At 55.0% G+C, this 21,944-nt stretch overlaps 23 non-coding genes across 23 annotated transcripts; all 23 read left to right on the top strand.

The window, feature by feature from the left end:
• The first annotated feature begins 657 nt into the window (after positions 1 to 657).
• LOC126102181 (5S ribosomal RNA) lies at positions 658 to 776 on the top strand. Its single transcript, XR_007522819.1, has one exon. It is a non-coding gene; the product is annotated as a 5S ribosomal RNA (ribosomal RNA).
• Positions 777 to 1,626: 850 nt separating this feature from the next.
• LOC126101650 (5S ribosomal RNA) lies at positions 1,627 to 1,745 on the top strand. Its single transcript, XR_007522376.1, has one exon. It is a non-coding gene; the product is annotated as a 5S ribosomal RNA (ribosomal RNA).
• Positions 1,746 to 2,580: 835 nt separating this feature from the next.
• Positions 2,581 to 2,699, top strand: LOC126102169 (5S ribosomal RNA). The gene has a single exon (XR_007522818.1). It is a non-coding gene; the product is annotated as a 5S ribosomal RNA (ribosomal RNA).
• Positions 2,700 to 3,539: 840 nt separating this feature from the next.
• Positions 3,540 to 3,658, top strand: LOC126102157 (5S ribosomal RNA). Its single transcript, XR_007522817.1, has one exon. It is a non-coding gene; the product is annotated as a 5S ribosomal RNA (ribosomal RNA).
• An 834-nt stretch (positions 3,659 to 4,492) lies between these two features.
• LOC126101649 (5S ribosomal RNA) lies at positions 4,493 to 4,611 on the top strand. Its single transcript, XR_007522375.1, has one exon. It is a non-coding gene; the product is annotated as a 5S ribosomal RNA (ribosomal RNA).
• An 835-nt stretch (positions 4,612 to 5,446) lies between these two features.
• Positions 5,447 to 5,565, top strand: LOC126101648 (5S ribosomal RNA). The gene has a single exon (XR_007522374.1). It is a non-coding gene; the product is annotated as a 5S ribosomal RNA (ribosomal RNA).
• An 840-nt stretch (positions 5,566 to 6,405) lies between these two features.
• On the top strand, positions 6,406 to 6,524 carry LOC126101647 (5S ribosomal RNA). Its single transcript, XR_007522373.1, has one exon. It is a non-coding gene; the product is annotated as a 5S ribosomal RNA (ribosomal RNA).
• An 840-nt stretch (positions 6,525 to 7,364) lies between these two features.
• Positions 7,365 to 7,483, top strand: LOC126101645 (5S ribosomal RNA). Its single transcript, XR_007522372.1, has one exon. It is a non-coding gene; the product is annotated as a 5S ribosomal RNA (ribosomal RNA).
• Positions 7,484 to 8,323: 840 nt separating this feature from the next.
• LOC126101644 (5S ribosomal RNA) lies at positions 8,324 to 8,442 on the top strand. Its single transcript, XR_007522371.1, has one exon. It is a non-coding gene; the product is annotated as a 5S ribosomal RNA (ribosomal RNA).
• An 840-nt stretch (positions 8,443 to 9,282) lies between these two features.
• Positions 9,283 to 9,401, top strand: LOC126102145 (5S ribosomal RNA). Its single transcript, XR_007522816.1, has one exon. It is a non-coding gene; the product is annotated as a 5S ribosomal RNA (ribosomal RNA).
• An 850-nt stretch (positions 9,402 to 10,251) lies between these two features.
• Positions 10,252 to 10,370, top strand: LOC126101643 (5S ribosomal RNA). Its single transcript, XR_007522370.1, has one exon. It is a non-coding gene; the product is annotated as a 5S ribosomal RNA (ribosomal RNA).
• An 835-nt stretch (positions 10,371 to 11,205) lies between these two features.
• On the top strand, positions 11,206 to 11,324 carry LOC126102133 (5S ribosomal RNA). The gene has a single exon (XR_007522815.1). It is a non-coding gene; the product is annotated as a 5S ribosomal RNA (ribosomal RNA).
• An 840-nt stretch (positions 11,325 to 12,164) lies between these two features.
• On the top strand, positions 12,165 to 12,283 carry LOC126102120 (5S ribosomal RNA). The gene has a single exon (XR_007522809.1). It is a non-coding gene; the product is annotated as a 5S ribosomal RNA (ribosomal RNA).
• Positions 12,284 to 13,117: 834 nt separating this feature from the next.
• Positions 13,118 to 13,236, top strand: LOC126101641 (5S ribosomal RNA). The gene has a single exon (XR_007522368.1). It is a non-coding gene; the product is annotated as a 5S ribosomal RNA (ribosomal RNA).
• Positions 13,237 to 14,071: 835 nt separating this feature from the next.
• LOC126101640 (5S ribosomal RNA) lies at positions 14,072 to 14,190 on the top strand. Its single transcript, XR_007522366.1, has one exon. It is a non-coding gene; the product is annotated as a 5S ribosomal RNA (ribosomal RNA).
• Positions 14,191 to 15,030: 840 nt separating this feature from the next.
• On the top strand, positions 15,031 to 15,149 carry LOC126101639 (5S ribosomal RNA). Its single transcript, XR_007522365.1, has one exon. It is a non-coding gene; the product is annotated as a 5S ribosomal RNA (ribosomal RNA).
• An 840-nt stretch (positions 15,150 to 15,989) lies between these two features.
• Positions 15,990 to 16,108, top strand: LOC126101638 (5S ribosomal RNA). The gene has a single exon (XR_007522364.1). It is a non-coding gene; the product is annotated as a 5S ribosomal RNA (ribosomal RNA).
• An 840-nt stretch (positions 16,109 to 16,948) lies between these two features.
• On the top strand, positions 16,949 to 17,067 carry LOC126101637 (5S ribosomal RNA). The gene has a single exon (XR_007522363.1). It is a non-coding gene; the product is annotated as a 5S ribosomal RNA (ribosomal RNA).
• An 840-nt stretch (positions 17,068 to 17,907) lies between these two features.
• LOC126102108 (5S ribosomal RNA) lies at positions 17,908 to 18,026 on the top strand. The gene has a single exon (XR_007522798.1). It is a non-coding gene; the product is annotated as a 5S ribosomal RNA (ribosomal RNA).
• An 834-nt stretch (positions 18,027 to 18,860) lies between these two features.
• On the top strand, positions 18,861 to 18,979 carry LOC126103053 (5S ribosomal RNA). The gene has a single exon (XR_007523296.1). It is a non-coding gene; the product is annotated as a 5S ribosomal RNA (ribosomal RNA).
• An 840-nt stretch (positions 18,980 to 19,819) lies between these two features.
• LOC126103052 (5S ribosomal RNA) lies at positions 19,820 to 19,938 on the top strand. Its single transcript, XR_007523295.1, has one exon. It is a non-coding gene; the product is annotated as a 5S ribosomal RNA (ribosomal RNA).
• An 840-nt stretch (positions 19,939 to 20,778) lies between these two features.
• On the top strand, positions 20,779 to 20,897 carry LOC126102096 (5S ribosomal RNA). The gene has a single exon (XR_007522787.1). It is a non-coding gene; the product is annotated as a 5S ribosomal RNA (ribosomal RNA).
• Positions 20,898 to 21,731: 834 nt separating this feature from the next.
• Positions 21,732 to 21,850, top strand: LOC126103051 (5S ribosomal RNA). The gene has a single exon (XR_007523294.1). It is a non-coding gene; the product is annotated as a 5S ribosomal RNA (ribosomal RNA).
• Positions 21,851 to 21,944: the final 94 nt, after the last annotated feature.

Below are 21,944 nucleotides of genomic sequence, written 5' to 3'. Positions count from 1 at the left end.
ACAGTACGAATCGGCAGGTGATTTTTGAAATACGTCACCGCCTATTGTTGTGTAGGAGTGTAGAGTTCCAAATTTGATTTGTAACCACGAATTTATTCCTTAGTCGTCTCGTCTCGTCTCGTCTCGTCTCGTCCCGCAGACGTTTGTCGTGCTTGCGCTGTCATATGGACCACGACCCGAGCGGCAGCGAGCGGCAGTCGAGCAAAGTCGGGACAAGTCGGGACGGGGACAGGGACAGGGATAGGAATGGTGCGAATGCACTGCAAACTACGCAGACACCTGGTGTGAGGCGAGGCGAGGCGAGGAAGCCCACATCGCTACCAGTGGCGCCCTCCAGCACGACACTGCCACACCCCGCACAGGCCCTCCGCTGAACACCAGGGACAAGATGCGTCCTCCGCTAGTGTCGAAGGCTGCACGCGCCCAGCGAATGACAGGGGGTGCAACGAGCAGCAGTGCGTCTCACACACGCGGCGGTGCGCCCGCTAATTCGGCCGTCGCTCTGCTGGGACGCCGGGCGCGCCTCCCCGCGCCGTCCTCGAGGAACTGGCGGTTGCGGAAGGAAGCGCTTTCGTCAAATGCGGCCGAAAACTAACATTTTGTGTGTTGGGAGAAAAGCCGAACGCGAATTCTGCCGTGCTCCTACATTAGACGAGCGCCAACGGCCATACCATGATGAATACACCGGTTCTCGTCCGATCACCGAAGTTAAGCATCATCGGGCCCGGCTAGTACTTGGATGGGTGACCGCCTGGGAAACCCGGGTGCTGTTGGCTCCCTTCCTTTTTTTTTTTTTTTGTTATGTCGCCAGCCCGATTTTCAAACTACCTTTCTATTGTGACAAAGATCCTTCCTTAAGCCTTTTAAACTACTGTAATGGTACGAAAATGCAGTAATTAACTCAGTTTGAGGGAGAATGTGCTAACCAAGTTTGCCAAGAAGACTTTGAAAACGACAAAACAGTACGAATCGGCAGGTGATTTTTGAAATACGTCACCGCCTATTGTTGTGTAGGAGTGTAGAGTTCCAAATTTGATTTGTAACCACGAATTTATTCCTTAGTCGTCTCGTCTCGTCTCGTCTCGTCTCGTCTCGTCCCGCAGACGTTTGTCGTGCTTGCGCTGTCATATGGACCACGACCCGAGCGGCAGCGAGCGGCAGTCGAGCAAAGTCGGGACAAGTCGGGACGGGGACAGGGACAGGGATAGGAATGGTGCGAATGCACTGCAAACTACGCAGACACCTGGTGTGAGGCGAGGCGAGGCGAGGCGAGGAAGCCCACATCGCTACCAGTGGCGCCCTCCAGCACGACACTGCCACACCCCGCACAGGCCCTCCGCTGAACACCAGGGACAAGATGCGTCCTCCGCTAGTGTCGAAGGCTGCACGCGCCCAGCGAATGACAGGGGGTGCAACGAGCAGCAGTGCGTCTCACACACGCGGCGGTGCGCCCGCTAATTCGGCCGTCGCTCTGCTGGGACGCCGGGCGCGCCTCCCCGCGCCGTCCTCGAGGAACTGGCGGTTGCGGAAGGAAGCGCTTTCGTGAAATGCAGCCGAAAACTAACATTTTGTGTGTTGGGAGAAAAGCCGAACGCGAATTCTGCCGTGCTCCTACATTAGATGAGCGCCAACGGCCATACCATGATGAATACACCGGTTCTCGTCCGATCACTGAAGTTAAGCATCATCGGGCCCGGCTAGTACTTGGATGGGTGACCGCCTGGGAAACCCGGGTGCTGTTGGCTCCCTTCCTCTTTTTTTTGTTATGTCGCCAGCCCAGTTTTCAAACTACCTTTCTGTTGTGACAAAGATGCTTCCTTAAGCCTTTTAAACTACTGTAATGGTACGAAAATGCAGTAATTAACTCAGTTTGAGGGAGAATGTGCTAACCAAGTTTGCCAAGAAGACTTTGAAAACGACAAAACAGTACGAATCGGCAGGTGATTTTTGAAATACGTCACCGCCTATTGTTGTGTAGGAGTGTAGAGTTCCAAATTTGATTTGTAACCACGAATTTATTCCTTAGTCGTCTCGTCTCGTCTCGTCTCGTCTCGTCCCGCAGACGTTTGTCGTGCTTGCGCTGTCATATGGACCACGACCCGAGCGGCAGCGAGCGGCAGTCGAGCAAAGTCGGGACAAGTCGGGACGGGGACAGGGACAGGGATAGGAATGGTGCGAATGCACTGCAAACTACGCAGACACCTGGTGTGAGGCGAGGCGAGGCGAGGAAGCCCACATCGCTACCAGTGGCGCCCTCCAGCACGACACTGCCACACCCCGCACAGGCCCTCCGCTGAACACCAGGGACAAGATGCGTCCTCCGCTAGTGCCGAAGGCTGCACGCGCCCAGCGAATGACAGGGGGTGCAACGAGCAGCAGTGCGTCTCACACACGCGGCGGTGCGCCCGCTAATTCGGCCGTCGCTCTGCTGGGACGCCGGGCGCGCCTCCCCGCGCCGTCCTGGAGGAACTGGCGGTTGCGGAAGGAAGCGCTTTCGTCAAATGCGGCCGAAAACTAACATTTTGTGTGTTGGGAGAAAAGCCGAACGCGAATTCTGCCGTGCTCCTACATTAGACGAGCGCCAACGGCCATACCATGATGAATACACCGGTTCTCGTCCGATCACCGAAGTTAAGCATCATCGGGCCCGGCTAGTACTTGGATGGGTGACCGCCTGGGAAACCCGGGTGCTGTTGGCTCCCTTCCTTTTTTTCTTTTTTTGTTATGTCGCCAGCCCAATTTTCAAACTACCTTTCTATTGTGACAAAGATGCTTCCTTAAGCCTTTTAAACTACTGTAATGGTACGAAAATGCAGTAATTAACTCAGTTTGAGGGAGAATGTGCTAACCAAGTTTGCCAAGAAGACTTTGAAAACGACAAAACAGTACGAATCGACAGGTGATTTTTGAAATACGTCACCGCCTATTGTTGTGTAGGAGTGTAGAGTTCCAAATTTGATTTGTAACCACGAATTTATTCCTTAGTCGTCTCGTCTCGTCTCGTCTCGTCTCGTCCCGCAGACGTTTGTCGTGCTTGCGCTGTCATATGGACCACGACCCGAGCGGCAGCGAGCGGCAGTCGAGCAAAGTCGGGACAAGTCGGGACGGGGACAGGGACAGGGATAGGAATGGTGCGAATGCACTGCAAACTACGCAGACACCTGGTGTGAGGCGAGGCGAGGCGAGGAAGCCCACATCGCTACCAGTGGCGCCCTCCAGCACGACACTGCCACACCCCGCACAGGCCCTCCGCTGAACACCAGGGACAAGATGCGTCCTCCGCTAGTGTCGAAGGCTGCACGCGCCCAGCGAATGACAGGGGGTGCAACGAGCAGCAGTGCGTCTCACACACGCGGCGGTGCGCCCGCTAATTCGGCCGTCGCTCTGCTGGGACGCCGGGCGCGCCTCCCCGCGCCGTCCTGGAGGAACTGGCGGTTGCGGAAGGAAGCGCTTTCGTCAAATGCGGCCGAAAACTAACATTTTGTGTGTTGGGAGAAAAGCCGAACGCGAATTCTGCCGTGCTCCTACATTAGACGAGCGCCAACGGCCATACCATGATGAATACACCGGTTCTCGTCCGATCACCGAAGTTAAGCATCATCGGGCCCGGCTAGTACTTGGATGGGTGACCGCCTGGGAAACCCGGGTGCTGTTGGCTCCCTTCCTTTTTTTTTTTTTTGTTATGTCGCCAGCCCAATTTTCAAACTACCTTTCTATTGTGACAAAGATGCTTCCTTAAGCCTTTTAAACTACTGTAATGGTACGAAAATGCAGTAATTAACTCAGTTTGAGGGAGAATGTGCTAACCAAGTTTGCCAAGAAGACTTTGAAAACGACAAAACAGTACGAATCGGCAGGTGATTTTTGAAATACGTCACCGCCTATTGTTGTGTAGGAGTGTAGAGTTCCAAATTTGATTTGTAACCACGAATTTATTCCTTAGTCGTCTCGTCTCGTCTCGTCTCGTCCCGCAGACGTTTGTCGTGCTTGCGCTGTCATATGGACCACGACCCGAGCGGCAGCGAGCGGCAGTCGAGCAAAGTCGGGACAAGTCGGGACGGGGACAGGGACAGGGATAGGAATGGTGCGAATGCACTGCAAACTACGCAGACACCTGGTGTGAGGCGAGGCGAGGCGAGGAAGCCCACATCGCTACCAGTGGCGCCCTCCAGCACGACACTGCCACACCCCGCACAGGCCCTCCGCTGAACACCAGGGACAAGATGCGTCCTCCGCTAGTGTCGAAGGCTGCACGCGCCCAGCGAATGACAGGGGGTGCAACGAGCAGCAGTGCGTCTCACACACGCGGCGGTGCGCCCGCTAATTCGGCCGTCGCTCTGCTGGGACGCCGGGCGCGCCTCCCCGCGCCGTCCTCGAGGAACTGGCGGTTGCGGAAGGAAGCGCTTTCGTCAAATGCAGCCGAAAACTAACATTTTGTGTGTTGGGAGAAAAGCCGAACGCGAATTCTGCCGTGCTCCTACATTAGATGAGCGCCAACGGCCATACCATGATGAATACACCGGTTCTCGTCCGATCACTGAAGTTAAGCATCATCGGGCCCGGCTAGTACTTGGATGGGTGACCGCCTGGGAAACCCGGGTGCTGTTGGCTCCCTTCCTCTTTTTTTTGTTATGTCGCCAGCCCAGTTTTCAAACTACCTTTCTGTTGTGACAAAGATGCTTCCTTAAGCCTTTTAAACTACTGTAATGGTACGAAAATGCAGTAATTAACTCAGTTTGAGGGAGAATGTGCTAACCAAGTTTGCCAAGAAGACTTTGAAAACGACAAAACAGTACGAATCGGCAGGTGATTTCTGAAATACGTCACCGCCTATTGTTGTGTAGGAGTGTAGAGTTCCAAATTTGATTTGTAACCACGAATTTATTCCTTAGTCGTCTCGTCTCGTCTCGTCTCGTCTCGTCCCGCAGACGTTTGTCGTGCTTGCGCTGTCATATGGACCACGACCCGAGCGGCAGCGAGCGGCAGTCGAGCAAAGTCGGGACAAGTCGGGACGGGGACAGGGACAGGGATAGGAATGGTGCGAATGCACTGCAAACTACGCAGACACCTGGTGTGAGGCGAGGCGAGGCGAGGAAGCCCACATCGCTACCAGTGGCGCCCTCCAGCACGACACTGCCACACCCCGCACAGGCCCTCCGCTGAACACCAGGGACAAGATGCGTCCTCCGCTAGTGTCGAAGGCTGCACGCGCCCAGCGAATGACAGGGGGTGCAACGAGCAGCAGTGCGTCTCACACACGCGGCGGTGCGCCCGCTAATTCGGCCGTCGCTCTGCTGGGACGCCGGGCGCGCCTCCCCGCGCCGTCCTCGAGGAACTGGCGGTTGCGGAAGGAAGCGCTTTCGTCAAATGCAGCCGAAAACTAACATTTTGTGTGTTGGGAGAAAAGCCGAACGCGAATTCTGCCGTGCTCCTACATTAGATGAGCGCCAACGGCCATACCATGATGAATACACCGGTTCTCGTCCGATCACTGAAGTTAAGCATCATCGGGCCCGGCTAGTACTTGGATGGGTGACCGCCTGGGAAACCCGGGTGCTGTTGGCTCCCTTCCTCTTTTTTTTGTTATGTCGCCAGCCCAGTTTTCAAACTACCTTTCTGTTGTGACAAAGATGCTTCCTTAAGCCTTTTAAACTACTGTAATGGTACGAAAATGCAGTAATTAACTCAGTTTGAGGGAGAATGTGCTAACCAAGTTTGCCAAGAAGACTTTGAAAACGACAAAACAGTACGAATCGGCAGGTGATTTTTGAAATACGTCACCGCCTATTGTTGTGTAGGAGTGTAGAGTTCCAAATTTGATTTGTAACCACGAATTTATTCCTTAGTCGTCTCGTCTCGTCTCGTCGCGTCTCGTCTCGTCCCGCAGACGTTTGTCGTGCTTGCGCTGTCATATGGACCACGACCCGAGCGGCAGCGAGCGGCAGTCGAGCAAAGTCGGGACAAGTCGGGACGGGGACAGGGACAGGGATAGGAATGGTGCGAATGCACTGCAAACTACGCAGACACCTGGTGTGAGGCGAGGCGAGGCGAGGAAGCCCACATCGCTACCAGTGGCGCCCTCCAGCACGACACTGCCACACCCCGCACAGGCCCTCCGCTGAACACCAGGGACAAGATGCGTCCTCCGCTAGTGTCGAAGGCTGCACGCGCCCAGCGAATGACAGGGGGTGCAACGAGCAGCAGTGCGTCTCACACACGCGGCGGTGCGCCCGCTAATTCGGCCGTCGCTCTGCTGGGACGCCGGGCGCGCCTCCCCGCGCCGTCCTCGAGGAACTGGCGGTTGCGGAAGGAAGCGCTTTCGTCAAATGCAGCCGAAAACTAACATTTTGTGTGTTGGGAGAAAAGCCGAACGCGAATTCTGCCGTGCTCCTACATTAGATGAGCGCCAACGGCCATACCATGATGAATACACCGGTTCTCGTCCGATCACTGAAGTTAAGCATCATCGGGCCCGGCTAGTACTTGGATGGGTGACCGCCTGGGAAACCCGGGTGCTGTTGGCTCCCTTCCTCTTTTTTTTGTTATGTCGCCAGCCCAGTTTTCAAACTACCTTTCTGTTGTGACAAAGATGCTTCCTTAAGCCTTTTAAACTACTGTAATGGTACGAAAATGCAGTAATTAACTCAGTTTGAGGGAGAATGTGCTAACCAAGTTTGCCAAGAAGACTTTGAAAACGACAAAACAGTACGAATCGGCAGGTGATTTCTGAAATACGTCACCGCCTATTGTTGTGTAGGAGTGTAGAGTTCCAAATTTGATTTGTAACCACGAATTTATTCCTTAGTCGTCTCGTCTCGTCTCGTCTCGTCTCGTCTCGTCCCGCAGACGTTTGTCGTGCTTGCGCTGTCATATGGACCACGACCCGAGCGGCAGCGAGCGGCAGTCGAGCAAAGTCGGGACAAGTCGGGACGGGGACAGGGACAGGGATAGGAATGGTGCGAATGCACTGCAAACTACGCAGACACCTGGTGTGAGGCGAGGCGAGGCGAGGAAGCCCACATCGCTACCAGTGGCGCCCTCCAGCACGACACTGCCACACCCCGCACAGGCCCTCCGCTGAACACCAGGGACAAGATGCGTCCTCCGCTAGTGTCGAAGGCTGCACGCGCCCAGCGAATGACAGGGGGTGCAACGAGCAGCAGTGCGTCTCACACACGCGGCGGTGCGCCCGCTAATTCGGCCGTCGCTCTGCTGGGACGCCGGGCGCGCCTCCCCGCGCCGTCCTCGAGGAACTGGCGGTTGCGGAAGGAAGCGCTTTCGTCAAATGCAGCCGAAAACTAACATTTTGTGTGTTGGGAGAAAAGCCGAACGCGAATTCTGCCGTGCTCCTACATTAGATGAGCGCCAACGGCCATACCATGATGAATACACCGGTTCTCGTCCGATCACTGAAGTTAAGCATCATCGGGCCCGGCTAGTACTTGGATGGGTGACCGCCTGGGAAACCCGGGTGCTGTTGGCTCCCTTCCTCTTTTTTTTGTTATGTCGCCAGCCCAGTTTTCAAACTACCTTTCTGTTGTGACAAAGATGCTTCCTTAAGCCTTTTAAACTACTGTAATGGTACGAAAATGCAGTAATTAACTCAGTTTGAGGGAGAATGTGCTAACCAAGTTTGCCAAGAAGACTTTGAAAACGACAAAACAGTACGAATCGGCAGGTGATTTCTGAAATACGTCACCGCCTATTGTTGTGTAGGAGTGTAGAGTTCCAAATTTGATTTGTAACCACGAATTTATTCCTTAGTCGTCTCGTCTCGTCTCGTCTCGTCTCGTCTCGTCCCGCAGACGTTTGTCGTGCTTGCGCTGTCATATGGACCACGACCCGAGCGGCAGCGAGCGGCAGTCGAGCAAAGTCGGGACAAGTCGGGACGGGGACAGGGACAGGGATAGGAATGGTGCGAATGCACTGCAAACTACGCAGACACCTGGTGTGAGGCGAGGCGAGGCGAGGAAGCCCACATCGCTACCAGTGGCGCCCTCCAGCACGACACTGCCACACCCCGCACAGGCCCTCCGCTGAACACCAGGGACAAGATGCGTCCTCCGCTAGTGTCGAAGGCTGCACGCGCCCAGCGAATGACAGGGGGTGCAACGAGCAGCAGTGCGTCTCACACACGCGGCGGTGCGCCCGCTAATTCGGCCGTCGCTCTGCTGGGACGCCGGGCGCGCCTCCCCGCGCCGTCCTCGAGGAACTGGCGGTTGCGGAAGGAAGCGCTTTCGTCAAATGCAGCCGAAAACTAACATTTTGTGTGTTGGGAGAAAAGCCGAACGCGAATTCTGCCGTGCTCCTACATTAGATGAGCGCCAACGGCCATACCATGATGAATACACCGGTTCTCGTCCGATCACTGAAGTTAAGCATCATCGGGCCCGGCTAGTACTTGGATGGGTGACCGCCTGGGAAACCCGGGTGCTGTTGGCTCCCTTCCTCTTTTTTTTGTTATGTCGCCAGCCCAGTTTTCAAACTACCTTTCTGTTGTGACAAAGATGCTTCCTTAAGCCTTTTAAACTACTGTAATGGTACGAAAATGCAGTAATTAACTCAGTTTGAGGGAGAATGTGCTAACCAAGTTTGCCAAGAAGACTTTGAAAACGACAAAACAGTACGAATCGGCAGGTGATTTCTGAAATACGTCACCGCCTATTGTTGTGTAGGAGTGTAGAGTTCCAAATTTGATTTGTAACCACGAATTTATTCCTTAGTCGTCTCGTCTCGTCTCGTCTCGTCTCGTCTCGTCCCGCAGACGTTTGTCGTGCTTGCGCTGTCATATGGACCACGACCAGAGCGGCAGCGAGCGGCAGTCGAGCAAAGTCGGGACAAGTCGGGACGGGGACAGGGACAGGGATAGGAATGGTGCGAATGCACTGCAAACTACGCAGACACCTGGTGTGAGGCGAGGCGAGGCGAGGAAGCCCACATCGCTACCAGTGGCGCCCTCCAGCACGACACTGCCACACCCCGCACAGGCCCTCCGCTGAACACCAGGGACAAGATGCGTCCTCCGCTAGTGTCGAAGGCTGCACGCGCCCAGCGAATGACAGGGGGTGCAACGAGCAGCAGTGCGTCTCACACACGCGGCGGTGCGCCCGCTAATTCGGCCGTCGCTCTGCTGGGACGCCGGGCGCGCCTCCCCGCGCCGTCCTCGAGGAACTGGCGGTTGCGGAAGGAAGCGCTTTCGTCAAATGCGGCCGAAAACTAACATTTTGTGTGTTGGGAGAAAAGCCGAACGCGAATTCTGCCGTGCTCCTACATTAGACGAGCGCCAACGGCCATACCATGATGAATACACCGGTTCTCGTCCGATCACCGAAGTTAAGCATCATCGGGCCCGGCTAGTACTTGGATGGGTGACCGCCTGGGAAACCCGGGTGCTGTTGGCTCCCTTCCTTTTTTTTTTTTTTTGTTATGTCGCCAGCCCGATTTTCAAACTACCTTTCTATTGTGACAAAGATCCTTCCTTAAGCCTTTTAAACTACTGTAATGGTACGAAAATGCAGTAATTAACTCAGTTTGAGGGAGAATGTGCTAACCAAGTTTGCCAAGAAGACTTTGAAAACGACAAAACAGTACGAATCGGCAGGTGATTTTTGAAATACGTCACCGCCTATTGTTGTGTAGGAGTGTAGAGTTCCAAATTTGATTTGTAACCACGAATTTATTCCTTAGTCGTCTCGTCTCGTCTCGTCTCGTCTCGTCTCGTCCCGCAGACGTTTGTCGTGCTTGCGCTGTCATATGGACCACGACCCGAGCGGCAGCGAGCGGCAGTCGAGCAAAGTCGGGACAAGTCGGGACGGGGACAGGGACAGGGATAGGAATGGTGCGAATGCACTGCAAACTACGCAGACACCTGGTGTGAGGCGAGGCGAGGCGAGGCGAGGAAGCCCACATCGCTACCAGTGGCGCCCTCCAGCACGACACTGCCACACCCCGCACAGGCCCTCCGCTGAACACCAGGGACAAGATGCGTCCTCCGCTAGTGTCGAAGGCTGCACGCGCCCAGCGAATGACAGGGGGTGCAACGAGCAGCAGTGCGTCTCACACACGCGGCGGTGCGCCCGCTAATTCGGCCGTCGCTCTGCTGGGACGCCGGGCGCGCCTCCCCGCGCCGTCCTCGAGGAACTGGCGGTTGCGGAAGGAAGCGCTTTCGTGAAATGCAGCCGAAAACTAACATTTTGTGTGTTGGGAGAAAAGCCGAACGCGAATTCTGCCGTGCTCCTACATTAGATGAGCGCCAACGGCCATACCATGATGAATACACCGGTTCTCGTCCGATCACTGAAGTTAAGCATCATCGGGCCCGGCTAGTACTTGGATGGGTGACCGCCTGGGAAACCCGGGTGCTGTTGGCTCCCTTCCTCTTTTTTTTGTTATGTCGCCAGCCCAGTTTTCAAACTACCTTTCTGTTGTGACAAAGATGCTTCCTTAAGCCTTTTAAACTACTGTAATGGTACGAAAATGCAGTAATTAACTCAGTTTGAGGGAGAATGTGCTAACCAAGTTTGCCAAGAAGACTTTGAAAACGACAAAACAGTACGAATCGGCAGGTGATTTTTGAAATACGTCACCGCCTATTGTTGTGTAGGAGTGTAGAGTTCCAAATTTGATTTGTAACCACGAATTTATTCCTTAGTCGTCTCGTCTCGTCTCGTCTCGTCTCGTCCCGCAGACGTTTGTCGTGCTTGCGCTGTCATATGGACCACGACCCGAGCGGCAGCGAGCGGCAGTCGAGCAAAGTCGGGACAAGTCGGGACGGGGACAGGGACAGGGATAGGAATGGTGCGAATGCACTGCAAACTACGCAGACACCTGGTGTGAGGCGAGGCGAGGCGAGGAAGCCCACATCGCTACCAGTGGCGCCCTCCAGCACGACACTGCCACACCCCGCACAGGCCCTCCGCTGAACACCAGGGACAAGATGCGTCCTCCGCTAGTGCCGAAGGCTGCACGCGCCCAGCGAATGACAGGGGGTGCAACGAGCAGCAGTGCGTCTCACACACGCGGCGGTGCGCCCGCTAATTCGGCCGTCGCTCTGCTGGGACGCCGGGCGCGCCTCCCCGCGCCGTCCTGGAGGAACTGGCGGTTGCGGAAGGAAGCGCTTTCGTCAAATGCGGCCGAAAACTAACATTTTGTGTGTTGGGAGAAAAGCCGAACGCGAATTCTGCCGTGCTCCTACATTAGACGAGCGCCAACGGCCATACCATGATGAATACACCGGTTCTCGTCCGATCACCGAAGTTAAGCATCATCGGGCCCGGCTAGTACTTGGATGGGTGACCGCCTGGGAAACCCGGGTGCTGTTGGCTCCCTTCCTTTTTTTCTTTTTTTGTTATGTCGCCAGCCCAATTTTCAAACTACCTTTCTATTGTGACAAAGATGCTTCCTTAAGCCTTTTAAACTACTGTAATGGTACGAAAATGCAGTAATTAACTCAGTTTGAGGGAGAATGTGCTAACCAAGTTTGCCAAGAAGACTTTGAAAACGACAAAACAGTACGAATCGACAGGTGATTTTTGAAATACGTCACCGCCTATTGTTGTGTAGGAGTGTAGAGTTCCAAATTTGATTTGTAACCACGAATTTATTCCTTAGTCGTCTCGTCTCGTCTCGTCTCGTCTCGTCCCGCAGACGTTTGTCGTGCTTGCGCTGTCATATGGACCACGACCCGAGCGGCAGCGAGCGGCAGTCGAGCAAAGTCGGGACAAGTCGGGACGGGGACAGGGACAGGGATAGGAATGGTGCGAATGCACTGCAAACTACGCAGACACCTGGTGTGAGGCGAGGCGAGGCGAGGAAGCCCACATCGCTACCAGTGGCGCCCTCCAGCACGACACTGCCACACCCCGCACAGGCCCTCCGCTGAACACCAGGGACAAGATGCGTCCTCCGCTAGTGTCGAAGGCTGCACGCGCCCAGCGAATGACAGGGGGTGCAACGAGCAGCAGTGCGTCTCACACACGCGGCGGTGCGCCCGCTAATTCGGCCGTCGCTCTGCTGGGACGCCGGGCGCGCCTCCCCGCGCCGTCCTGGAGGAACTGGCGGTTGCGGAAGGAAGCGCTTTCGTCAAATGCGGCCGAAAACTAACATTTTGTGTGTTGGGAGAAAAGCCGAACGCGAATTCTGCCGTGCTCCTACATTAGACGAGCGCCAACGGCCATACCATGATGAATACACCGGTTCTCGTCCGATCACCGAAGTTAAGCATCATCGGGCCCGGCTAGTACTTGGATGGGTGACCGCCTGGGAAACCCGGGTGCTGTTGGCTCCCTTCCTTTTTTTTTTTTTTGTTATGTCGCCAGCCCAATTTTCAAACTACCTTTCTATTGTGACAAAGATGCTTCCTTAAGCCTTTTAAACTACTGTAATGGTACGAAAATGCAGTAATTAACTCAGTTTGAGGGAGAATGTGCTAACCAAGTTTGCCAAGAAGACTTTGAAAACGACAAAACAGTACGAATCGGCAGGTGATTTTTGAAATACGTCACCGCCTATTGTTGTGTAGGAGTGTAGAGTTCCAAATTTGATTTGTAACCACGAATTTATTCCTTAGTCGTCTCGTCTCGTCTCGTCTCGTCCCGCAGACGTTTGTCGTGCTTGCGCTGTCATATGGACCACGACCCGAGCGGCAGCGAGCGGCAGTCGAGCAAAGTCGGGACAAGTCGGGACGGGGACAGGGACAGGGATAGGAATGGTGCGAATGCACTGCAAACTACGCAGACACCTGGTGTGAGGCGAGGCGAGGCGAGGAAGCCCACATCGCTACCAGTGGCGCCCTCCAGCACGACACTGCCACACCCCGCACAGGCCCTCCGCTGAACACCAGGGACAAGATGCGTCCTCCGCTAGTGTCGAAGGCTGCACGCGCCCAGCGAATGACAGGGGGTGCAACGAGCAGCAGTGCGTCTCACACACGCGGCGGTGCGCCCGCTAATTCGGCCGTCGCTCTGCTGGGACGCCGGGCGCGCCTCCCCGCGCCGTCCTCGAGGAACTGGCGGTTGCGGAAGGAAGCGCTTTCGTCAAATGCAGCCGAAAACTAACATTTTGTGTGTTGGGAGAAAAGCCGAACGCGAATTCTGCCGTGCTCCTACATTAGATGAGCGCCAACGGCCATACCATGATGAATACACCGGTTCTCGTCCGATCACTGAAGTTAAGCATCATCGGGCCCGGCTAGTACTTGGATGGGTGACCGCCTGGGAAACCCGGGTGCTGTTGGCTCCCTTCCTCTTTTTTTTGTTATGTCGCCAGCCCAGTTTTCAAACTACCTTTCTGTTGTGACAAAGATGCTTCCTTAAGCCTTTTAAACTACTGTAATGGTACGAAAATGCAGTAATTAACTCAGTTTGAGGGAGAATGTGCTAACCAAGTTTGCCAAGAAGACTTTGAAAACGACAAAACAGTACGAATCGGCAGGTGATTTCTGAAATACGTCACCGCCTATTGTTGTGTAGGAGTGTAGAGTTCCAAATTTGATTTGTAACCACGAATTTATTCCTTAGTCGTCTCGTCTCGTCTCGTCTCGTCTCGTCCCGCAGACGTTTGTCGTGCTTGCGCTGTCATATGGACCACGACCCGAGCGGCAGCGAGCGGCAGTCGAGCAAAGTCGGGACAAGTCGGGACGGGGACAGGGACAGGGATAGGAATGGTGCGAATGCACTGCAAACTACGCAGACACCTGGTGTGAGGCGAGGCGAGGCGAGGAAGCCCACATCGCTACCAGTGGCGCCCTCCAGCACGACACTGCCACACCCCGCACAGGCCCTCCGCTGAACACCAGGGACAAGATGCGTCCTCCGCTAGTGTCGAAGGCTGCACGCGCCCAGCGAATGACAGGGGGTGCAACGAGCAGCAGTGCGTCTCACACACGCGGCGGTGCGCCCGCTAATTCGGCCGTCGCTCTGCTGGGACGCCGGGCGCGCCTCCCCGCGCCGTCCTCGAGGAACTGGCGGTTGCGGAAGGAAGCGCTTTCGTCAAATGCAGCCGAAAACTAACATTTTGTGTGTTGGGAGAAAAGCCGAACGCGAATTCTGCCGTGCTCCTACATTAGATGAGCGCCAACGGCCATACCATGATGAATACACCGGTTCTCGTCCGATCACTGAAGTTAAGCATCATCGGGCCCGGCTAGTACTTGGATGGGTGACCGCCTGGGAAACCCGGGTGCTGTTGGCTCCCTTCCTCTTTTTTTTGTTATGTCGCCAGCCCAGTTTTCAAACTACCTTTCTGTTGTGACAAAGATGCTTCCTTAAGCCTTTTAAACTACTGTAATGGTACGAAAATGCAGTAATTAACTCAGTTTGAGGGAGAATGTGCTAACCAAGTTTGCCAAGAAGACTTTGAAAACGACAAAACAGTACGAATCGGCAGGTGATTTTTGAAATACGTCACCGCCTATTGTTGTGTAGGAGTGTAGAGTTCCAAATTTGATTTGTAACCACGAATTTATTCCTTAGTCGTCTCGTCTCGTCTCGTCGCGTCTCGTCTCGTCCCGCAGACGTTTGTCGTGCTTGCGCTGTCATATGGACCACGACCCGAGCGGCAGCGAGCGGCAGTCGAGCAAAGTCGGGACAAGTCGGGACGGGGACAGGGACAGGGATAGGAATGGTGCGAATGCACTGCAAACTACGCAGACACCTGGTGTGAGGCGAGGCGAGGCGAGGAAGCCCACATCGCTACCAGTGGCGCCCTCCAGCACGACACTGCCACACCCCGCACAGGCCCTCCGCTGAACACCAGGGACAAGATGCGTCCTCCGCTAGTGTCGAAGGCTGCACGCGCCCAGCGAATGACAGGGGGTGCAACGAGCAGCAGTGCGTCTCACACACGCGGCGGTGCGCCCGCTAATTCGGCCGTCGCTCTGCTGGGACGCCGGGCGCGCCTCCCCGCGCCGTCCTCGAGGAACTGGCGGTTGCGGAAGGAAGCGCTTTCGTCAAATGCAGCCGAAAACTAACATTTTGTGTGTTGGGAGAAAAGCCGAACGCGAATTCTGCCGTGCTCCTACATTAGATGAGCGCCAACGGCCATACCATGATGAATACACCGGTTCTCGTCCGATCACTGAAGTTAAGCATCATCGGGCCCGGCTAGTACTTGGATGGGTGACCGCCTGGGAAACCCGGGTGCTGTTGGCTCCCTTCCTCTTTTTTTTGTTATGTCGCCAGCCCAGTTTTCAAACTACCTTTCTGTTGTGACAAAGATGCTTCCTTAAGCCTTTTAAACTACTGTAATGGTACGAAAATGCAGTAATTAACTCAGTTTGAGGGAGAATGTGCTAACCAAGTTTGCCAAGAAGACTTTGAAAACGACAAAACAGTACGAATCGGCAGGTGATTTCTGAAATACGTCACCGCCTATTGTTGTGTAGGAGTGTAGAGTTCCAAATTTGATTTGTAACCACGAATTTATTCCTTAGTCGTCTCGTCTCGTCTCGTCTCGTCTCGTCTCGTCCCGCAGACGTTTGTCGTGCTTGCGCTGTCATATGGACCACGACCCGAGCGGCAGCGAGCGGCAGTCGAGCAAAGTCGGGACAAGTCGGGACGGGGACAGGGACAGGGATAGGAATGGTGCGAATGCACTGCAAACTACGCAGACACCTGGTGTGAGGCGAGGCGAGGCGAGGAAGCCCACATCGCTACCAGTGGCGCCCTCCAGCACGACACTGCCACACCCCGCACAGGCCCTCCGCTGAACACCAGGGACAAGATGCGTCCTCCGCTAGTGTCGAAGGCTGCACGCGCCCAGCGAATGACAGGGGGTGCAACGAGCAGCAGTGCGTCTCACACACGCGGCGGTGCGCCCGCTAATTCGGCCGTCGCTCTGCTGGGACGCCGGGCGCGCCTCCCCGCGCCGTCCTCGAGGAACTGGCGGTTGCGGAAGGAAGCGCTTTCGTCAAATGCAGCCGAAAACTAACATTTTGTGTGTTGGGAGAAAAGCCGAACGCGAATTCTGCCGTGCTCCTACATTAGATGAGCGCCAACGGCCATACCATGATGAATACACCGGTTCTCGTCCGATCACTGAAGTTAAGCATCATCGGGCCCGGCTAGTACTTGGATGGGTGACCGCCTGGGAAACCCGGGTGCTGTTGGCTCCCTTCCTCTTTTTTTTGTTATGTCGCCAGCCCAGTTTTCAAACTACCTTTCTGTTGTGACAAAGATGCTTCCTTAAGCCTTTTAAACTACTGTAATGGTACGAAAATGCAGTAATTAACTCAGTTTGAGGGAGAATGTGCTAACCAAGTTTGCCAAGAAGACTTTGAAAACGACAAAACAGTACGAATCGGCAGGTGATTTCTGAAATACGTCACCGCCTATTGTTGTGTAGGAGTGTAGAGTTCCAAATTTGATTTGTAACCACGAATTTATTCCTTAGTCGTCTCGTCTCGTCTCGTCTCGTCTCGTCTCGTCCCGCAGACGTTTGTCGTGCTTGCGCTGTCATATGGACCACGACCCGAGCGGCAGCGAGCGGCAGTCGAGCAAAGTCGGGACAAGTCGGGACGGGGACAGGGACAGGGATAGGAATGGTGCGAATGCACTGCAAACTACGCAGACACCTGGTGTGAGGCGAGGCGAGGCGAGGAAGCCCACATCGCTACCAGTGGCGCCCTCCAGCACGACACTGCCACACCCCGCACAGGCCCTCCGCTGAACACCAGGGACAAGATGCGTCCTCCGCTAGTGTCGAAGGCTGCACGCGCCCAGCGAATGACAGGGGGTGCAACGAGCAGCAGTGCGTCTCACACACGCGGCGGTGCGCCCGCTAATTCGGCCGTCGCTCTGCTGGGACGCCGGGCGCGCCTCCCCGCGCCGTCCTCGAGGAACTGGCGGTTGCGGAAGGAAGCGCTTTCGTCAAATGCAGCCGAAAACTAACATTTTGTGTGTTGGGAGAAAAGCCGAACGCGAATTCTGCCGTGCTCCTACATTAGATGAGCGCCAACGGCCATACCATGATGAATACACCGGTTCTCGTCCGATCACTGAAGTTAAGCATCATCGGGCCCGGCTAGTACTTGGATGGGTGACCGCCTGGGAAACCCGGGTGCTGTTGGCTCCCTTCCTCTTTTTTTTGTTATGTCGCCAGCCCAGTTTTCAAACTACCTTTCTGTTGTGACAAAGATGCTTCCTTAAGCCTTTTAAACTACTGTAATGGTACGAAAATGCAGTAATTAACTCAGTTTGAGGGAGAATGTGCTAACCAAGTTTGCCAAGAAGACTTTGAAAACGACAAAACAGTACGAATCGGCAGGTGATTTCTGAAATACGTCACCGCCTATTGTTGTGTAGGAGTGTAGAGTTCCAAATTTGATTTGTAACCACGAATTTATTCCTTAGTCGTCTCGTCTCGTCTCGTCTCGTCTCGTCTCGTCCCGCAGACGTTTGTCGTGCTTGCGCTGTCATATGGACCACGACCAGAGCGGCAGCGAGCGGCAGTCGAGCAAAGTCGGGACAAGTCGGGACGGGGACAGGGACAGGGATAGGAATGGTGCGAATGCACTGCAAACTACGCAGACACCTGGTGTGAGGCGAGGCGAGGCGAGGAAGCCCACATCGCTACCAGTGGCGCCCTCCAGCACGACACTGCCACACCCCGCACAGGCCCTCCGCTGAACACCAGGGACAAGATGCGTCCTCCGCTAGTGTCGAAGGCTGCACGCGCCCAGCGAATGACAGGGGGTGCAACGAGCAGCAGTGCGTCTCACACACGCGGCGGTGCGCCCGCTAATTCGGCCGTCGCTCTGCTGGGACGCCGGGCGCGCCTCCCCGCGCCGTCCTGGAGGAACTGGCGGTTGCGGAAGGAAGCGCTTTCGTCAAATGCGGCCGAAAACTAACATTTTGTGTGTTGGGAGAAAAGCCGAACGCGAATTCTGCCGTGCTCCTACATTAGACGAGCGCCAACGGCCATACCATGATGAATACACCGGTTCTCGTCCGATCACCGAAGTTAAGCATCATCGGGCCCGGCTAGTACTTGGATGGGTGACCGCCTGGGAAACCCGGGTGCTGTTGGCTCCCTTCCTTTTTTTTTTTTTTGTTATGTCGCCAGCCCAATTTTCAAACTACCTTTCTATTGTGACAAAGATGCTTCCTTAAGCCTTTTAAACTACTGTAATGGTACGAAAATGCAGTAATTAACTCAGTTTGAGGGAGAATGTGCTAACCAAGTTTGCCAAGAAGACTTTGAAAACGACAAAACAGTACGAATCGGCAGGTGATTTTTGAAATACGTCACCGCCTATTGTTGTGTAGGAGTGTAGAGTTCCAAATTTGATTTGTAACCACGAATTTATTCCTTAGTCGTCTCGTCTCGTCTCGTCTCGTCCCGCAGACGTTTGTCGTGCTTGCGCTGTCATATGGACCACGACCCGAGCGGCAGCGAGCGGCAGTCGAGCAAAGTCGGGACAAGTCGGGACGGGGACAGGGACAGGGATAGGAATGGTGCGAATGCACTGCAAACTACGCAGACACCTGGTGTGAGGCGAGGCGAGGCGAGGAAGCCCACATCGCTACCAGTGGCGCCCTCCAGCACGACACTGCCACACCCCGCACAGGCCCTCCGCTGAACACCAGGGACAAGATGCGTCCTCCGCTAGTGTCGAAGGCTGACCGCGCCCAGCGAATGACAGGGGGTGCAACGAGCAGCAGTGCGTCTCACACACGCGGCGGTGCGCCCGCTAATTCGGCCGTCGCTCTGCTGGGACGCCGGGCGCGCCTCCCCGCGCCGTCCTCGAGGAACTGGCGGTTGCGGAAGGAAGCGCTTTCGTCAAATGCAGCCGAAAACTAACATTTTGTGTGTTGGGAGAAAAGCCGAACGCGAATTCTGCCGTGCTCCTACATTAGATGAGCGCCAACGGCCATACCATGATGAATACACCGGTTCTCGTCCGATCACTGAAGTTAAGCATCATCGGGCCCGGCTAGTACTTGGATGGGTGACCGCCTGGGAAACCCGGGTGCTGTTGGCTCCCTTCCTCTTTTTTTTGTTATGTCGCCAGCCCAGTTTTCAAACTACCTTTCTGTTGTGACAAAGATGCTTCCTTAAGCCTTTTAAACTACTGTAATGGTACGAAAATGCAGTAATTAACTCAGTTTGAGGGAGAATGTGCTAACCAAGTTTGCCAAGAAGACTTTGAAAACGACAAAACAGTACGAATCGGCAGGTGATTTCTGAAATACGTCACCGCCTATTGTTGTGTAGGAGTGTAGAGTTCCAAATTTGATTTGTAACCACGAATTTATTCCTTAGTCGTCTCGTCTCGTCTCGTCTCGTCTCGTCTCGTCCCGCAGACGTTTGTCGTGCTTGCGCTGTCATATGGACCACGACCCGAGCGGCAGCGAGCGGCAGTCGAGCAAAGTCGGGACAAGTCGGGACGGGGACAGGGACAGGGATAGGAATGGTGCGAATGCACTGCAAACTACGCAGACACCTGGTGTGAGGCGAGGCGAGGCGAGGAAGCCCACATCGCTACCAGTGGCGCCCTCCAGCACGACACTGCCACACCCCGCACAGGCCCTCCGCTGAACACCAGGGACAAGATGCGTCCTCCGCTAGTGTCGAAGGCTGCACGCGCCCAGCGAATGACAGGGGGTGCAACGAGCAGCAGTGCGTCTCACACACGCGGCGGTGCGCCCGCTAATTCGGCCGTCGCTCTGCTGGGACGCCGGGCGCGCCTCCCCGCGCCGTCCTCGAGGAACTGGCGGTTGCGGAAGGAAGCGCTTTCGTCAAATGCAGCCGAAAACTAACATTTTGTGTGTTGGGAGAAAAGCCGAACGCGAATTCTGCCGTGCTCCTACATTAGATGAGCGCCAACGGCCATACCATGATGAATACACCGGTTCTCGTCCGATCACTGAAGTTAAGCATCATCGGGCCCGGCTAGTACTTGGATGGGTGACCGCCTGGGAAACCCGGGTGCTGTTGGCTCCCTTCCTCTTTTTTTTGTTATGTCGCCAGCCCAGTTTTCAAACTACCTTTCTGTTGTGACAAAGATGCTTCCTTAAGCCTTTTAAACTACTGTAATGGTACGAAAATGCAGTAATTAACTCAGTTTGAGGGAGAATGTGCTAACCAAGTTTGCCAAGAAGACTTTGAAAACGACAAAACAGTACGAATCGGCAGGTGATTTCTGAAATACGTCACCGCCTATTGTTGTGTAGGAGTGTAGAGTTCCAAATTTGATTTGTAACCACGAATTTATTCCTTAGTCGTCTCGTCTCGTCTCGTCTCGTCTCGTCTCGTCCCGCAGACGTTTGTCGTGCTTGCGCTGTCATATGGACCACGACCAGAGCGGCAGCGAGCGGCAGTCGAGCAAAGTCGGGACAAGTCGGGACGGGGACAGGGACAGGGATAGGAATGGTGCGAATGCACTGCAAACTACGCAGACACCTGGTGTGAGGCGAGGCGAGGCGAGGAAGCCCACATCGCTACCAGTGGCGCCCTCCAGCACGACACTGCCACACCCCGCACAGGCCCTCCGCTGAACACCAGGGACAAGATGCGTCCTCCGCTAGTGTCGAAGGCTGCACGCGCCCAGCGAATGACAGGGGGTGCAACGAGCAGCAGTGCGTCTCACACACGCGGCGGTGCGCCCGCTAATTCGGCCGTCGCTCTGCTGGGACGCCGGGCGCGCCTCCCCGCGCCGTCCTGGAGGAACTGGCGGTTGCGGAAGGAAGCGCTTTCGTCAAATGCGGCCGAAAACTAACATTTTGTGTGTTGGGAGAAAAGCCGAACGCGAATTCTGCCGTGCTCCTACATTAGACGAGCGCCAACGGCCATACCATGATGAATACACCGGTTCTCGTCCGATCACCGAAGTTAAGCATCATCGGGCCCGGCTAGTACTTGGATGGGTGACCGCCTGGGAAACCCGGGTGCTGTTGGCTCCCTTCCTTTTTTTTTTTTTTGTTATGTCGCCAGCCCAATTTTCAAACTACCTTTCTATTGTGACAAAGATGCTTCCTTAAGCCTTTTAAACTACTGTAATGGTACGAAAATGCAGTAATTAACTCAGTTTGAGGGAGAATGTGCTAACCAAGTTTGCCAAGAAGACTTTGAAAACGACAAAACAGTACGAATCGGCAGGTGATTTTTGAAATACGTCACCGCCTATTGTTGTGTAGGAGTGTAGAGTTCCAAATTTGATTTGTAACCACGAATTTATTCCTTAGTCGTCTCGTCTCGTCTCGTCTCGTCCCGCAGACGTTTGTCGTGCTTGCGCTGTCATATGGACCACGACCCGAGCGGCAGCGAGCGGCAGTCGAGCAAAGTCGGGACAAGTCGGGACGGGGACAGGGACAGGGATAGGAATGGTGCGAATGCACTGCAAACTACGCAGACACCTGGTGTGAGGCGAGGCGAGGCGAGGAAGCCCACATCGCTACCAGTGGCGCCCTCCAGCACGACACTGCCACACCCCGCACAGGCCCTCCGCTGAACACCAGGGACAAGATGCGTCCTCCGCTAGTGTCGAAGGCTGACCGCGCCCAGCGAATGACAGGGGGTGCAACGAGCAGCAGTGCGTCTCACACACGCGGCGGTGCGCCCGCTAATTCGGCCGTCGCTCTGCTGGGACGCCGGGCGCGCCTCCCCGCGCCGTCCTCGAGGAACTGGCGGTTGCGGAAGGAAGCGCTTTCGTCAAATGCAGCCGAAAACTAACATTTTGTGTGTTGGGAGAAAAGCCGAACGCGAATTCTGCCGTGCTCCTACATTAGATGAGCGCCAACGGCCATACCATGATGAATACACCGGTTCTCGTCCGATCACTGAAGTTAAGCATCATCGGGCCCGGCTAGTACTTGGATGGGTGACCGCCTGGGAAACCCGGGTGCTGTTGGCTCCCTTCCTCTTTTTTTTGTTATGTCGCCAGCCCAGTTTTCAAACTACCTTTCTGTTGTGACAAAGATGCTTCCTTAAGCCTTTTAAACTACTGT

This window comes from Schistocerca cancellata, chromosome 9, assembly GCF_023864275.1.
Source record: "Schistocerca cancellata isolate TAMUIC-IGC-003103 chromosome 9, iqSchCanc2.1, whole genome shotgun sequence".
NCBI classification, from domain to species: Eukaryota; Metazoa; Arthropoda; class Insecta; order Orthoptera; family Acrididae; genus Schistocerca; species Schistocerca cancellata.
The sequence above is the reverse complement of the archived record's forward strand: the minus strand, read 5'-3'. Positions and strand labels throughout refer to the sequence as shown.